Genomic DNA, 15247 nt, shown 5'->3' on the forward strand with positions numbered 1-15247 from the left:
TCAGCACCCACACTATAAAAATTGTTCCAGTAGCCCTGCCATCAGTGTATGATCCTCAATGGATCCTACATCAGTGGAGGATTAGTGGAACTGAACACAGTTCCACCATGCTCCCCTGACCCTGCCCAACATGCCCCCTATCCTGGGAAGAGAGTTGAAGACAGAGGCTCAGGGCCAGCAACATCACAGATGCACCAACGGAGAGTTCCCCCACTCTCCTGCAGCAAATGCCCAGAAGATTGTGGCCCCTTTACACCACCTCACTGGAACAAAGGGGCTGTGCCCCATCTTGGGAGTCTGTCCCATTGTGTGTGAGGTCTCTGTCTTCAGTGTGACACCTCCAGTGTTTCTAAAGTCAGTAGCAGTAGTAGCATTTGCTCATTTTGATTTATTGAGTATGGATCATATGCCTGATGGTTTACAAATCACAAGGAAAATGGTTCCCTCCTTATTGCATGTGCAATCTAAGGCCACAAACCTGAACTCCTCAAAATCAATGGCCAAATTATGAGAGACTTCAGTGTGTGCAGGATTTGGCCCTAAATGATTCCATCTTTAATGGACTAGTCCACAGATATCTTACCAAGCTTCTGACATACCTGGAACAGTCAAATGGGCTTGCACTTGACTGGGATTCAGGAGACCTTGGTTATATTCCCTGCACTCTGCCTACTGAGCGACCTTGGCCAGATCACTTCATCTCTCTGTGGCTCACTTCCCTCATTTGTAAAATGGGGATAATGATACTTGTCTTCCTCTGTAAAACATTTGTAGATCTCTGGTAAAAAGCCCTGTTTAAGAGCTAAGCACTGTAGCTGCTATTATTCCTGCTGAGATCAGAGGAGGCTTTTGGTCATGTGGATAGTACTGCACATGAGAGTTTCCTCCACTGGACTCAGAGGTTCTCCTTTCTCCTGGCCGCTGTCATAGCTCTTGGACTGGTGGGCGCAAGGACTTTCCCTTTTGCTGGCTATCTGGTGCTGCTGTTCCAGGGGAAGGATCCTGATCCTGACAACAGGCCAGTAAGCCTAATTTCAGTTCCAGGTAAATTGGTTGAAAATATAGTAAACAACAGAATTATCAGACACAATATGTTGGGGAAGAGTCAACATGTCTTTTGTAAAGGGAAATCATGCCTCACCAATCTATTAGAATTATTTGAGGGGGGTCAACAAACATGTGGACAAGAGTAATCCAGTGGATATAGTGTACTTGGACTTTCAGAAAGCCTTTGACAAGGTCCCTCACCAAAGGCTCTTAAGCAACTTAGCTGTCATGGGATAAGAAGGAACTTTCTCTCATGGATCAGTAACTGGTGAAAAGATAGGAAAAAAGGGTAGAAATAAATGGTCAGTTTTCACAGTGGAAAGGTAAATAGCGGGGTTCCCCAAGGATCTGTACTGGGATCAGTGCTGTTCAACAGATTCCTAAATGATCTGGGAAAAGGGGTAAACAGTGAGGTGGCAAAGTTTTCAGATAGTTAACTTCAAAGCAGACTGTGAAGAGTTACAGAGGGATCTCATGAAACTGGGTGAATGGGCAACAAAATGGCAGATGAAATTCAGACGTTGATAAATGAAAAGTAATGCACATTGAAAAACATCATTCCACCTCTACATACAAAATGATGGGGTCTAAATTAGCTATTACAACTCAAGAAAGAGATCTTGGAGTCACCATGGATAGTTCTCTGAAAACATCTGCTTAGTGTTCAGTGGTAGTCAAAAAAGCTAGTGGAATTTTAAGAACCATTAGAAAAGGGATATTGATAAGAAAATATCATAACATCACTATTTAAATACATGGTATGCCCACACCTTGAATACTGAGTGTATTGCTGACAAAAATACTTAATATTAACTTTACCTACTGTCATGCCAACCTCAGGGCCGACTGTCAAAAGCAAGGGAGGCACTGCAAACTAGTAATATGTTCTACAATTAGATTTCACCAACCTAGTAACAAATGTGAATTCCTAGATCACTGTAACAGTTTTACCCTGAAAAAAGAAAAGAAGTACTTGTGGCACCTTAGAGACTAACAAATTTATTTGAGCATAAGCTTTCGTGAGCTACAGCTCACTTCATCGGAGGCATGCAGTAGAAAATACAGTGGGGAGATTTTATACACACAGAGAACATGAAACAATGGGTGTTACCATACACACTATAATGAGAGTGATCAGGTAAGGTGAGCTATTACCAGCAGGAAGGCGGGGTTCGGGGGAGGGACTTTTGTAGTGATAATCAAGGTGGGCCATTTCCAGCAGTTGACAAGAACGTCTGAGGAACAGTGGGAAGGAGGAAATAAACATGGGGAAATAGTTTTACTTCGTGAAATGACACATCCACTCCTAGGCTTTATTCAAGCCTAAGTTAATTGTGTCCAGTTTGCAAATTAATTCCAATTCAGCAGTCTCTCGTTGGACTCTATTTTTGAAGTTTTTTGTTGAAGAATTGCCACTTTTTCTACTGCATGCATCCGATGAAGTGAGCTGTAGCTCACGAAAGCTTATGCTTAAATAAATTTGTTAGTCTCTACGGTGCCACAAGTACTCCTTTTCTTTTTGCGGATACAGACTAACACGGCTGCTACTCTGAAACCAGTTTACCCTTGGGCTTTTCTATCTTGCCACCCAGGTTGCTCCCAGGACCAAGAGACCAGTTACTTATCCCAGATCAATTTGTACCTTAGATTTCACACCTGTAGCCATTCCTGTAATAAAACTGAGTAAAGATTTATTAACTAGGAAAAAGACAGAGTTATTTACTGGTTAAAGCAAGCAAGCATGTATTGTGACAGGGTCGGGCCAGATGGCTATAGGAGAGTAATTTTTTTTTTTTGAAGCAAAAGATGTTTTTTATTTGCCTAACACACTTACAAAGTAAAAACAGCAGCATATGCAATGTGTAACACAGCAACCAATCACAACTGTTTTCTCATTAGCGTCAGGGGAGGGAAGTGTTCAAGCTTGCCTGGGCCCAGAGCGGGGGCCTTCCTCGACTCTCGTGGTCTTCCATCCTTCCGAGTTACCTGGTGGCCCAGAGCGAGGGGGCTTCATCGACTCTCGTGGTCTTCCACCCCCTTCGAGTTACCTGGCGCCATGCCCGAGTGTCACCAACAATTCCCTCCTCTGAAAGCACCCAACAAGAGGGGCAGGCTGTGGGGTGGACAATCCGGGGGGGGGGACGACACATGCACGCATGTGTGAAAGGACCCCTCTAAGGTGGTGGTGTCCACAGCAGCAATGGCTGGGGCTGGGGTCCCTTACTCTCTCCCTCAATCAAAGGGACCCGGATGGGGACACCGAGCAAAGAACCTCGGACAGTGCCCACCGCTTCTCAAAAGCATCAAGAGAGTCGGTGGACGCCGTCCAGAGGAACTCCGCCCGGATACGTGAATGGACCGAGGATTGGAAAACGGCCCCAGAGTCACAGGAAACTCCATCGGCCAACCTCCTCTCTCTGGTTTTATAGATGGCCATTTTAGCTAGGGCCAGGAGGAGGTTAACTAGGAGATCCTGCAACTTTGTGAGGCCACGGATGGGGAGTGCATAAATAAAAAGATGAGGGAAAAAATGCAACCAAAAACGTAATAGGAAATTTGTGAGGAACCGGAACAGGGGATGCAGCCTGGCGCACTCCAAATATACGTGCGCCAGGATTTCCCTCACACCACAAAAGGGACAAGTATCTGGGATGGGGGTGAACTGTGCCAAATACGTGCCCGTGCTCACAGCTCCATGAAGGAGCCTCCAATTGATGTTCCCGACGGGCCTCGGAACCAAGGTGGAATATAGGCTGGCCCACCGGGGCTGCTCACCCTCCAAAGGTGGCAGAAGGTCTCGCCACTTTGTATCGGGCTGGGACACTAGGGTGAGGGCGTGAAGGTTGTGGAGCACGAGCATGTATAGATGTTTCCTTGGCGCGGTTTCGAAGCGTACCGGCTGCAGTTCATGCAGCCGGCTCGCAGTGAAGGGGTGAGGGGGTCGATTGGGTCTGCGGGGTAGGGGTCCAATTAAAAGGTCCGGCGGGCCTGGGGTAGAGGGTGGGCGGGGCGTGCTCTTGAGCAGGACCCGGTTGAGGTAAGCTCAAGCAGCGGGCGGCAAAGCGGCCTTCGCCTCCTGAAGTACGCGCTGGGGGGGTGCGAGGTCTGGAGAGCCCCATGCGCCGGGCGAGTGTCAGGGGATCCAGCCAGTCTCCCTGGTTGTAGTCCAGGAGGTCTCCGACTCTCGTGACTTCTGCCAGGATCAAGCTCTGGCGCACCGAGCGGAACTCCGCCACCTGCACACGGAGCTGGGGGTTGTGTAGCAATGGCTCCGCGAGGAGATCTACCCCCTCGGTGGCCGCCACAGACCTGGTCGTTAAAAACAGTTTCCAAGTCCGGAGGAGGTCCTGGTAGAAGACCGGCAGCCCGGAGAGGTCTTGCAGAAGACCTCCCGGACGGAGATAAAAGAGCTGCCGGTCATATTGGAGCCCTCGGATGCAGCGCAGGATGGCATGCGCCAGTGTGCTCCACACTGAACTGCCTGCACCATAGAGGAGTCTCTGTAGGACCTGGAGGCAGAAGACACGGACCTGAGTGTGTAGACACTTCAGGCCCTGTCCTCCTTCCTTCAGGGGTAGATGAAGAACCCCTACAGGGACCCAGTGCGTTCCTGACCAAAAGAACCCCAGAATCGATGTCCGGAGGTTGGTCAGGAAACCTGGGGCCAGGACCAGGGTGTTGAGCCCGTACCAGAGCATGGACAGGACTAATTGATTAAGCACCAGCACTCTCCCTCAGACGGAGAGACATCGGAGTAGTTCCGTCCATTTCTGGAGCCGCTCTATCATCCCGCCCTCTAAATTCTCCCAGTTTTCTGGTGGAGAGGGATGCGTGGCAGAAAGGTAAACGCTGAGGTAGAGCAGCGGACCTGCGTGCCACCGGATGGTCTGAAGCGCGGGTGGGAGGGAGCTCGCCTGCTGCCAGTCTCCTACTGCCAAGTCAGAGCTCTTGACCCAGTTGACCCGGGCGGAGGAGGCTGCCGAACAGATGGCCTGGCAAGCCTCCACCCGCACCAAGTCGCCGGGGTCCTGGATCACGAGGAGCACGTCATCAGCGTACGCCGACAGGACCAGCTGCAGCTCCAGCTCCAGCAGCACCAACCCTGTCAACCTCCTGCGGAGGAGACAGAGGAAGGGTTCGATCGCCAGAGCGTACAGTTGGCCCAAGAGGGGGCACCCCTGCTGTACTCCTCGCCCAAAGCTGACCGGTTCGGTCAGGGTCCAGTTGAGCTTAACCAGACACTCTGTGGAAGTGTACAGCACCTGGAGAAAACCCACAAACTGGGTCCGAAGCCAAATGCCTGCAGAGTGCTCAGGAGGTACCCGTGGTCCACCCTATCGAACGCCTTCTCCTGATCTAGGGACAGGCGGGCGAACGACAGACTGTCTCTATGCCCGAGTTCCAAAAGGTCCCGAACCATAAATAGGTTATCAAAGATACTGCGGTCCGGGATGGTGTAGGTCTGGTCTGGGTGGATCATGTCCACCAGCACAGACCCTAGTCGCAGCAAGATTGCTTTTGCTACGATTTTGTAGTCCGTGCTGAGGAGCGAGACGGGACGCCAATTTCTTAAATCGCGGTGGTCCCCCTTCTTCGGCAATAAGGCGAGCACAGCTCGCCTGCACGAAAGAGGGAGGACCCCGCTCTGCAGAGACTCGGCCCAGATGGTGACTAGGTCTGAGCTGAGGACGTCCCAAAACACGCGGTAGAACTCCACGGTCAGCCCGTCCATGCCTGGAGACTTATTAGTGGGCATATGACAGAGGGCTTCTGAGAACTCGGCCAGAGTGAGAGGCAATTCTAGCCGGTCTCGGTCGCTCGCGCTGACCGTAGGGAGCTCCTCCCAAAGCACTCTGCAAGCGCTAGGGTCGTCGGATCCGGGGAGAAAAGACTTGTGTAGAAGGCTCGGGCCCTCCCACACATCTCCACCGGTTCCATGAGGGGGGTGCCGTCTTCTGCCAGGAGGCAGGTGGCGTGTTTCTTTGCCCCCCTCGTTTTCTCCAGGGCATAGAAGAAGCAGAAGCTGCGATCCATTTCCCAAAGGAGGTGGATGAGGGATCGAACAAAGGTGCCCCGGGCCCGATGATCCTCGAGGGCCCGGAGCTCCTCCCACTTCTCCTGGCATGCTCCGCAGAGGAGTGGGTCTTTAGGGATGGCGGCCAAATGCCTCTCCAGCTCTAAGACCTCCCGTTCCAACTGTTCTATCGCCGCATTTCTCCGTCGGCTGGTGCCCCGGGTGTAGTCGCGGCAGAAAAGCCGGGCGCGCACCTTCCCCAGGTCCCACCATCGCCGCGCCGAGGGAAAGGCACGCTGTTGCCCTCGCCAGGCCACCCAGAATTCCCAGAAGGACGTCACGAAGCCTTCATCCTCTAACAGGCTGTTGTTAAAATGCCAATAGGCCGGCCCCAGCCTCTCCGCACAGAAGGAGGCTGTCATGGTGGCTAGGTGATGGTCAGAAAATGGGGCCAGCCGAATGCTGGAGGAGTGGGCTCGTGAGAGATGGAAGCATGATAAATAAATGCGGTCCAACTGGGAGTGGCTCGACCGATGGGCTTCCACCCGGACAAAGGTGAACGTGGAAGTGTCATCCGGGTGGTGGTCATGCCAGATGTCCTCTAGAGAGTGATGTTCAACTATCTCCCGGAGGGTGTCCGCGGCGGCCGGGCTCTGCTCAGTCCCCAAGCGGTCTCACTTCTCGAGGGTGGTATTAATGGCCGAGGGCCCCACCACCCTTGCCAATGCCCACACGTAGGTCTCCATGTGGGGCAAGGCAGGCACCAGGAGGCATCGGACACCGTGCTTCCTTGTCATGGTGGGGAAGGGGGCCCGGCCGCTGTTGATGGTAGCGGAGGCAGTGGGCGGGAGAGATGATGAGGTGGCAGGCGGGGGGGCTGCCGCCGCCCGGGCATATGTCCTGGGGCGTGAGGGAGGGACACCCGCACAGCTGGTGAAGGGGGCAGCGGGGAGGGACGCCGTGGTCAGTGGTGGGGCCGCAGCAGTGGGGGTGGTCTCTGCCACGGAGGGCCTGGTGGTTTTAGTGGGGCCCTTCCCCTTCTTCTTGCACTGGCCTTTCCCGCCAGCTGGGGGGGCTCCCCTAGAGTCTGGGGAGGCGGTGGGCATGGCAGAGGTCACCCCGGTGCCCTCCATTGCCGATGCCCCAGCAGGGGTGGTGGCAGGTGGTTAACAGGAGTTGGGGTCAGGTAAAAAGGGACAGGCTGTGGGATGGGCAGTTCAGGGGTGGGGGGGCACATGAGCCACCGTACGCTTGTCCAGAGAGTCCTGTTTGGTTGGCTGGTGCTTCTGGCCCACACAGTGGAATCAGGGTGAGCAGCTAAGTCCAGAGGCAGATGTTAAACAGCCAGCAATGATGGTGGAGGAGGCAGTTGTGAAGATGGTAGTGTGGGGGTTGGGAGGACACTAGATGGATCGGGGGGCAGCTCCATGCCACACCCCCTGTGTCCCTACAAACACAGTCACGACACAGTCAAGGCCTCCCCCCACACGAGAGCACAGTTCGAAAGTTACTCAGTCTTGGGCCCCTTCCACAGCGATTTGTAAGTTCCCCGGGCGGTGTTCCTCTGGTAGATGGCTGTTTCTCTGTCTGTTCCGAGTTTTCTTTTTTGCATTCCAGAAATGCTGGAGCAAGTGATAAGATTCCTCTCAACCGGAGACGGGTCCACAAACAAACAGCAAGCGGCTGGGTCTGGGGGCTGGGTCCTTCCACACCTCCCCTCCGGGGAAGCGGGCTGGTAGGCCCCCCCTCTCTTGCGGGGGGGGGGTTTCAGCTGGAGTGTCAGCAGTGTCCAAGGGCGGGCAGGCGGGGGCTAACAGCCGGCCAGCACTCTAGCAACAGTGGAGAAAGAAAAAAAACAACAAAAGGAAAAGAAAGCGGGGAGAGCGTCTGGTCCGGTCGGGGGGAAGCTGAAAGCAGGGGTAAAAAGCAAGGAAAGCCCAGGCCAGAAGGCAGCAGCAGGAGAGTAGGCTAAGTAGGTCCCTTTTCCCTGGGTAAGGTAACAGGGTAGGTTCCAGAACAATCAGGAACTTTCTGGAGACAATTAAGACAGACAGGCTGATTAGGACACCTGCAGCCAATCAAGAAGCTGCTAGAATCAATTAAGGCAGGCTAATCAGGGCACCTGGGTTTAAATAGGCGCTCACTTCAGTTTGTGGTGTGCGTGTGAGGAGCTGGAAGCAAGAAGCACTAGGAGCTGAGAGTGAGAACGTGGACTGTCAGAGGACTGAGGAGTACAAGCATTATCAGACACCAGGAGGAAGGTCCTATGCCGAGGATAAAGAAGGTGTTGGGAGGAGGCCATGGGGAAGTAGCCCAGGGAGTTGTAGCTGTCGCACAGCTGTTCCAGGAGGCACTCTAGACAGCTGCAATCCACCAGGCCCTGGGCTGGAACCCGGAGTAGAGGGTGGGCCCAGGATCCCCCCAAACCTCCCAACTCCTAGTCAGACACAGGAGGAGCTGACCTGGATTGTGGATTCAGAAAAATGGCCAAACTGAGGCTGCCATGAAGCTCCAAGGTGAGCAAATCTGCCAATAAGTGCAAGACCCACCAAGGTAGAGGAGGAACTTTGTCACAGTACATATAAATGAATTTCATTCTGTGATTCAAAAGGTGCCAGAGAGATATGAGTAAGCTGTCAGCACTGAATGTCTTTTTAGGGCTTAACCAAGGTCAACACTGGCAATCTCTGCTTTTTTTAGCCCTTGTGAGAGCTCAAATAGCACAAAGATGAAAAATCTTCATTTAGCTATTTTTATTTCCCTTTTCCAGCATTAAAACTGATGGGATGAGGCCTTTTGCACCTACTTCCCCATGGGTGGATGGGGCAATTAACAAAGCTTTTGTCCTGTAATGGCGCACTTCATTTTGATAGTCCCTGGATGGGTGGGCGGGGAGCCACTCTTCCTGTCTGAATTCACAAGTTCAGAGCAGGCACTTTTACAATAATAAAACAAACATATATTTTACTTTGTAGCATAGAATTGAGACACTACAAGTGAGATTAAGGCATGCAGCAATTTACAAGCATTTCATGGAATTTAAACACTAAATACGTTCTTGTAAGACTAATACCAACTTTGAACAAAACTAACATACAGCTGGTTTGGTTTCCAGCTATGAGTTTGTCAGTTCTTAGATAACGCCTACAGCCTTGGCCAGAGCTGGCACTTGGTTAACCAGTACCCACCCACCTCCCTCCATGGCTTCAAGGAGGGGAAAACATCCTTTGAGGCACTCCAGACTCCCCCAGAAAGTGACATTCTGTAAAAAGTGAGCATTAAAATGCCAGTATGGACAATGGTCTTGAATAGAAGGAAGAAACAACACAAATAAGACCAACACACGATCTGAAATGCTGGTAGGGACAATACAGCTAGAAAGAAAATGAGACAAATGATCACTAAAAACATAATGATTCAAAAAGGCCGTAGAGAAAGAACTGCCACTGGAACGCAACCAGGTGCATTGCTGTGCGTAAGAGTGAAAATGTTGCCACACCTCAGCCAGGTAAGAAACCTGTAGAAGAGTTGCAAGTCGCTGAGCAGGCAGTAGCTGTGGTTCTGAATGATTCCTATCCAATCTCTCATTAAGAATACAATTAAAATCACCCCCCAAAATTAAAACATCACGTACCAAACAATTTGCAAAATGAGCTCCCAACATCTGAAAAACTCACACCCTGTCTTTCCCTACTGCTGGACCATTGGTATTAATAAAGAAAAGATGATGTTACTGAAAAGTAGCTTGAACTGTCAATAAATGTTCTGGAACAACTTCCTGCACAATCACCAAATCTGGCTTCACCCTGCCTGTAAAGCAAATGGCAACCCCTGCATTTGCAGTGGAACCGTGACTCAGAAAAACCTCAGTAAGCCAGTGGGTTTGGTTGCCAGCATCGGTGTGCATCTCTTGCAAAAATGAAATGCCCAGCTTTTTCTGGGACAGGTATTCAAAAAAAGAGATTTTTTTTTTTTTAATGTTACTGCACCCATTCACATTTGGAGAACCGCATAGGAAAATTATCCATCAGACTAGAACTCATCAGAAAAAATAAAAAAAATATGGACATATGAAAAAACACAACAATAAACAATAAAACCATGAAATTCTCCTATATCCATTAATTCCCAACATTTCCATTGCTGAAAGGGACATGTGCTTTGGCCATCTATTTTTTTTTTTTTTTCAATCTTTACCGCTTCTGTTTGTCAAACTCAGAGAGACACATCTCATCGTACTCTGAGCAGACAACAAAACCAGATTAAGGTCAGGAAACTAGTTTTCCCACCTCTAATCTAAGTTTTGCCTTAAGGTTTGTCTACATATACAGCGCTGTAGGTGCACCGGTGTAGCTGTGCTGCAGTAGTGCTTTAGTGAGCGTCCCCCAGCACATTGGAAAGTTGTCGCCTGTAGCTTCAGCCCTGGAGTCGGTGCCTAGACAAGGAGCTGCATATTAACTTCTGAAGAGCCGCATGTGGCTCTGGAGCCACAGGTTGGCCACCCCAGTCTAGAGATAGTAGGTACAACCTATTTTTATCTGCATTTGGTAAATCTTACAGTAATATCAGAGCAGATTACTTACGATTTTGAGTAGTAATATAGAAAAACATCAGGTTGTAGTGAGTTTTTGTTTCCTATCATATTTTCCCTTAATATTTTTGTCTTCCTATATTATCTACAAAGAATTAAAAAGTGAAGTTTTTTTAGTCAGGAGGCTTAGGAGTAATGTTTATATTCTGGAACTGTTGGTCTTCCTCTTGAGGATGCTGCTGCCATTCTGACCCTGGATCTTCCTGCTATTTATGATTTGCCTTCTAACGGTTAGTAAATTGTTTGTTTGTGAATTGCTCTTTTATGCCTCTTGACAGAAATCAAATTTGAAATTCTTATTAGACTGAAGTGATTAAAATCTCTTTATTGACATACCATATAATGAAACTAATTCACTTTTGCTGAGTTCCTCTTGTATTATGTGGCAGGTGTTTCAGCAAACTAAAAGGTAGATTAGTTCTTCAGGGCACAGCTAATTCTGTTAGCCCAGATGAGGATTTTGAGTCTCCTTGTAACAGGCGCCTTGTTTTGTTCCTTTGCTGTGCCCAGGCCCTAAAATAGTATATTTTTATTACGATTCTGTGTTCTCTGCTTGCCGGCTACCATGATTAGATTAAATCTTCCTGCTATGCAGTCAAAGTGGGTGTTGATAAGAGCCAGACCAGTGATTCACACATCTGTAGTGAGACTCTTTCTCTACCTCTGAAGCTGTCAGCCTGGCAATAGCATGGTTGAAAATGCTAGGAGTTAATAAAAAATCTTCAGTTGATAATTACGTAGAGAAGGCCTTATTTTGTGTTTCAGAAGAGACTGTACTTTACAAAGATCTAGCGATAAGGGAAGATTTGCATATGTGCTTCAGGTGTGTACCCACAACAGCATCATTATGCACCCTGACTTCATTTGTTCCAGAGGATATGTTCACTTCCATTGGTGCAACCCGGCTTGTGGGCCCATTCTGGCAGTAAGTCCACCTGGAAAGGGGGTGCAGCTCCATCATCTGGGGGCCTGTGGAGTCGCACATGAATTTTAAAACTGCTCTCACCCTTCATAAGCCTTGGAGCAGAGCAGCAATGGCATGAATACCCCAGCTGACTCAGCAGTCCCTGCTGAATGATGAGGTATGTATCTTGTCAGGAGTGTTGTGAGTCAATGGAATGATAGAGAGTACTTTTGGAGGTAAATATACCTGAATAATACCGAAGAGATCAGATTTTGTATAACATCTTTTCGTAAACGACTTTCAGTCTTCTACCATGCAGGAGAATTAACCTGCATCAACGTTTCAAAATTTATGGGGACACCTGTAGTGCCCCCCTGTCATTTTTTAAATCGATTTGGATTCTCCATCTTGGCAGAAAGTAAGGTGGTGATGAGCAGATGTGCCACTGCATAGCTCCACACAAACACACATTTTTCTTGGCTGCCTATGGATCTGCTTGGGAACAGCAACTCCTTAAGGATACATTTCTTCTGTCCCTATTTTTTGCTTTACTGAAGCATGTGCCCGCAAGATGATGTGATAGCCACCAACAGGGGTTGAGGTATCTCAAAAGGTAGTTAAGCGCCTAGCTCTGGGCTGGAGGGAGGTACTACTTCTGCTTCAGATTCACAGCTGTGAATCCTCTTCTGGAGTTAAGTGCTCAAGAGGGAAGGAGAGACTGCACCCCATTATAGCCAATAGGTCAGTGGTTCGGGCACTCTCCTGGGATGTGGAAGACCTGTTTTCACACCTCTACTCTGCCAGATTTGGAGCAGGGACTTGAACTTGGGTCTTCCGTGTCCCAGGTGAGTCCCTTCAGCCTCAGGCTGGGTGGGTCCCTCTCAGTCTTTCCTGTTGAAGCTGTTTCACTTTGTGTAACTAAATATTGATTGGATGATGGAATTGAACCGTATGCTCCCAAAATCTAGGTGAGTGTCCTCACAACCGGGCTATAAAGTCACTCTCTCACTTTCTGGCCCCATTGATATTTAATTATTTTAAATCCTTTAGTCTATCTATCCTTTTGTGTTTTAGAAGTTTACCAGAGGTATGCACGAATGCTTCCACTATAATACTATGCACTCATTAATGCCCTCCTGGTGCTTCAGAAAACCAGCAAAAATATTACATCTGTGTTGCTTATCAACCAAATGGAACGTAGCATAGTTGTAAAAATGTATTGTTATTTTGTTGACTTTTTCTTGTCCCAAAAAGTGCAGCATTTTCTACATCTCAGTGTCTGAGTGGGCCTGAATGTCATCTTTCACTGTCATGGCCACTTTCCCTATAGTTTGCTGTTTTAGTCCTTGGTAGCATCTGAGAAAAACAAAGGAAAAAACCCTGTTTTAATAAAAGCCTGTATATATCTTTTGCCTTTGCAGTTTCCCAGCAGAACAACTCCTCATTAGACAGGAAGGGCACTGCCCAAGAATTCATTCTAAATAATATTCTATTCAATTGCACATTGAAAATTTCTACAAAGAATCAGGCCTCCTGATTAGCCGGTATTTGAGGTCACAAAATAAATATTTCCATAAGGAGAATAGCAGGAAATGACACAATCATTTAAGAAGACAGAAGGTTTTGCCCCATTATATGAACACCGTCTTTGAGAAGGTGTTTTTTCCCCCTCTTATGCTATTCATTTGAGGACCATCCTCTGCTCAGGGCGATATTACTTGCTTCAGACGCATAACTTTCAGAAAGTTTCTGGGAAAGGCAGGAATGGTCAAACCAGGAAAGTCACTCACTTTGACAGATGCACCTTGACTGTGGTCTCATAACAAATGAACTTCATTAGTAACATAAATATGCTGAATATGTTCCTTAATGATTGTAAAACTCCCCTTTCAGATTGGGGGTTGCCCTCCGCTTGACCATCTCTCACAAGGTCGTCACTTTCTCCATGTGCCAAGAAGGGATTGGGCTCACTGTGGAAGTGGCTCTTTCCAGCATAGTTGCACATCATTATTGTCCCTTTCTGCACAGATTCTCGTTAGCACTAAGTAGGCCACACTAAATCCATCTATTTATTCTGGCAGCCATCTGAAAAATCCTTTGAAAAGGCTCAGTAGGCTCTGTGGCCATCTTCTCTATCTGGGGATTTCTTGGAATATTTGGGAAAGATCTCTGACTGAAGACTTTGCCGAGCTCACTCCAGACATAAGGGAAGAAACCGTCATCTCAAACTAGGTCACGCCAGGTATGGATAAGAAAAGAGATTTTATTACTTCACCAATACTGTGGAAATGATGGTTCTTGATGATCTGAAAAAATGGGGAGTAGTTTCTCTTTTCTGCTGTAATTATAGGATTGTCAGCCTCAGACACCACAGATCCTTCCCCCACTCACCCACGCATACAATCCAGCCCCTTTATGCCACATAAAGGGGCCCTAAAAGCCCTGGTTCCAGTTGTGGTGGAAATGCCCCAGGAGAAGCACTGTGGAAAACAGCCATAAGGCTACCTTCCAGTGACCTATTTGCAAACCCAGGTGTAAGGCGTGTGCAGGGTCAAGGCTGCGGGTAGGAGGGATGTGCTGAGGACAGGCCCACACAGCCCTGTGGAAATTCCAGGCAGTGCTAATGGTCATTGTTTGTATTCAGCAAGCTATTTCTGCATGTTTAATATGTAAACATCGGTATAAAAGCTAGAGGTTTTTTTTGTTTGTTTGTTTTAAAGATAAAAACATTAAATAGTCACTTGACACAGGCTGGAAAATTCTAAGAGGAACTAAGAGGAATTGCATAAATTAAGCTGCAGTTCTTACCATTAGTTGGTTCCTGGGGAGACATCCTGATAATGTGGCAGCCCCTGTAATGTTACTTTGCATCACTAGAACAGCACAAAATAACATTAAAGCTGCCCCAAAGGTTCATCCGAGGATTTCCCCTGTGTGGATGACAAAAAGCCAGGAAAGTTAGTTTTATAGCACCCATTCCATTGTACCTTCGCATAGGGGTCATAGGGGCTTTCTGGAGGCCCAGGCCGGGGACGTGCTGCAGGGGTAGCAGATAGTGTGATGAACATCTCTGATCCTTGGCTGGTGGAATGGTACTTGATGGTCAGTATTCTATTTATCTTAAGACACAGTGCTTCAGGAATAAAGACAAGGTGAAATTCACAATGAGTCCTAAAGCAAAGGCACTCAGACATAGAACACACACACACAATATTATTGTCCCTGCGGTATGATCCATTTCCCCTTGGAATCTCTGCTATTAAGTTTGGAAGAAACCATCTGGAATGTAGTTAATCTGAATTAATTCTCTCTAGTTCCAATGGGCGAAAGGTTTTTGGGACTCATTCTGAATGCAGTCTCATTTGCAAGAATAACATACTGCACACTCTGTGAAACAAACTTCAACTTGAAGGTCTGTTCGCTTTCTGTTCCTCAGTCACAAGAGGGAGTCAGAGTTCTTTGTAATTTATAAAAGCTGACGTTCCATTTCAATATAGGGTAACCTTTCTCTAAAAAAAAAAAAGAATACAAAAACACCTCTAGACTTGATATTAAAGGATTGTATTTTTAAATAGAGGGGATAAAGTTGCCCATTGAAATGGTCAGGTCCAAACAACTGGCAAAACTCTAAAGAATCATTAGTTTGAAAAATGAGTATTTACGATATATATAATATGTATCGTATTCCATG

This window comes from Eretmochelys imbricata, chromosome 11 (assembly GCF_965152235.1).
Source record: "Eretmochelys imbricata isolate rEreImb1 chromosome 11, rEreImb1.hap1, whole genome shotgun sequence".
NCBI lineage: Eukaryota > Metazoa > Chordata > Testudines > Cheloniidae > Eretmochelys > Eretmochelys imbricata.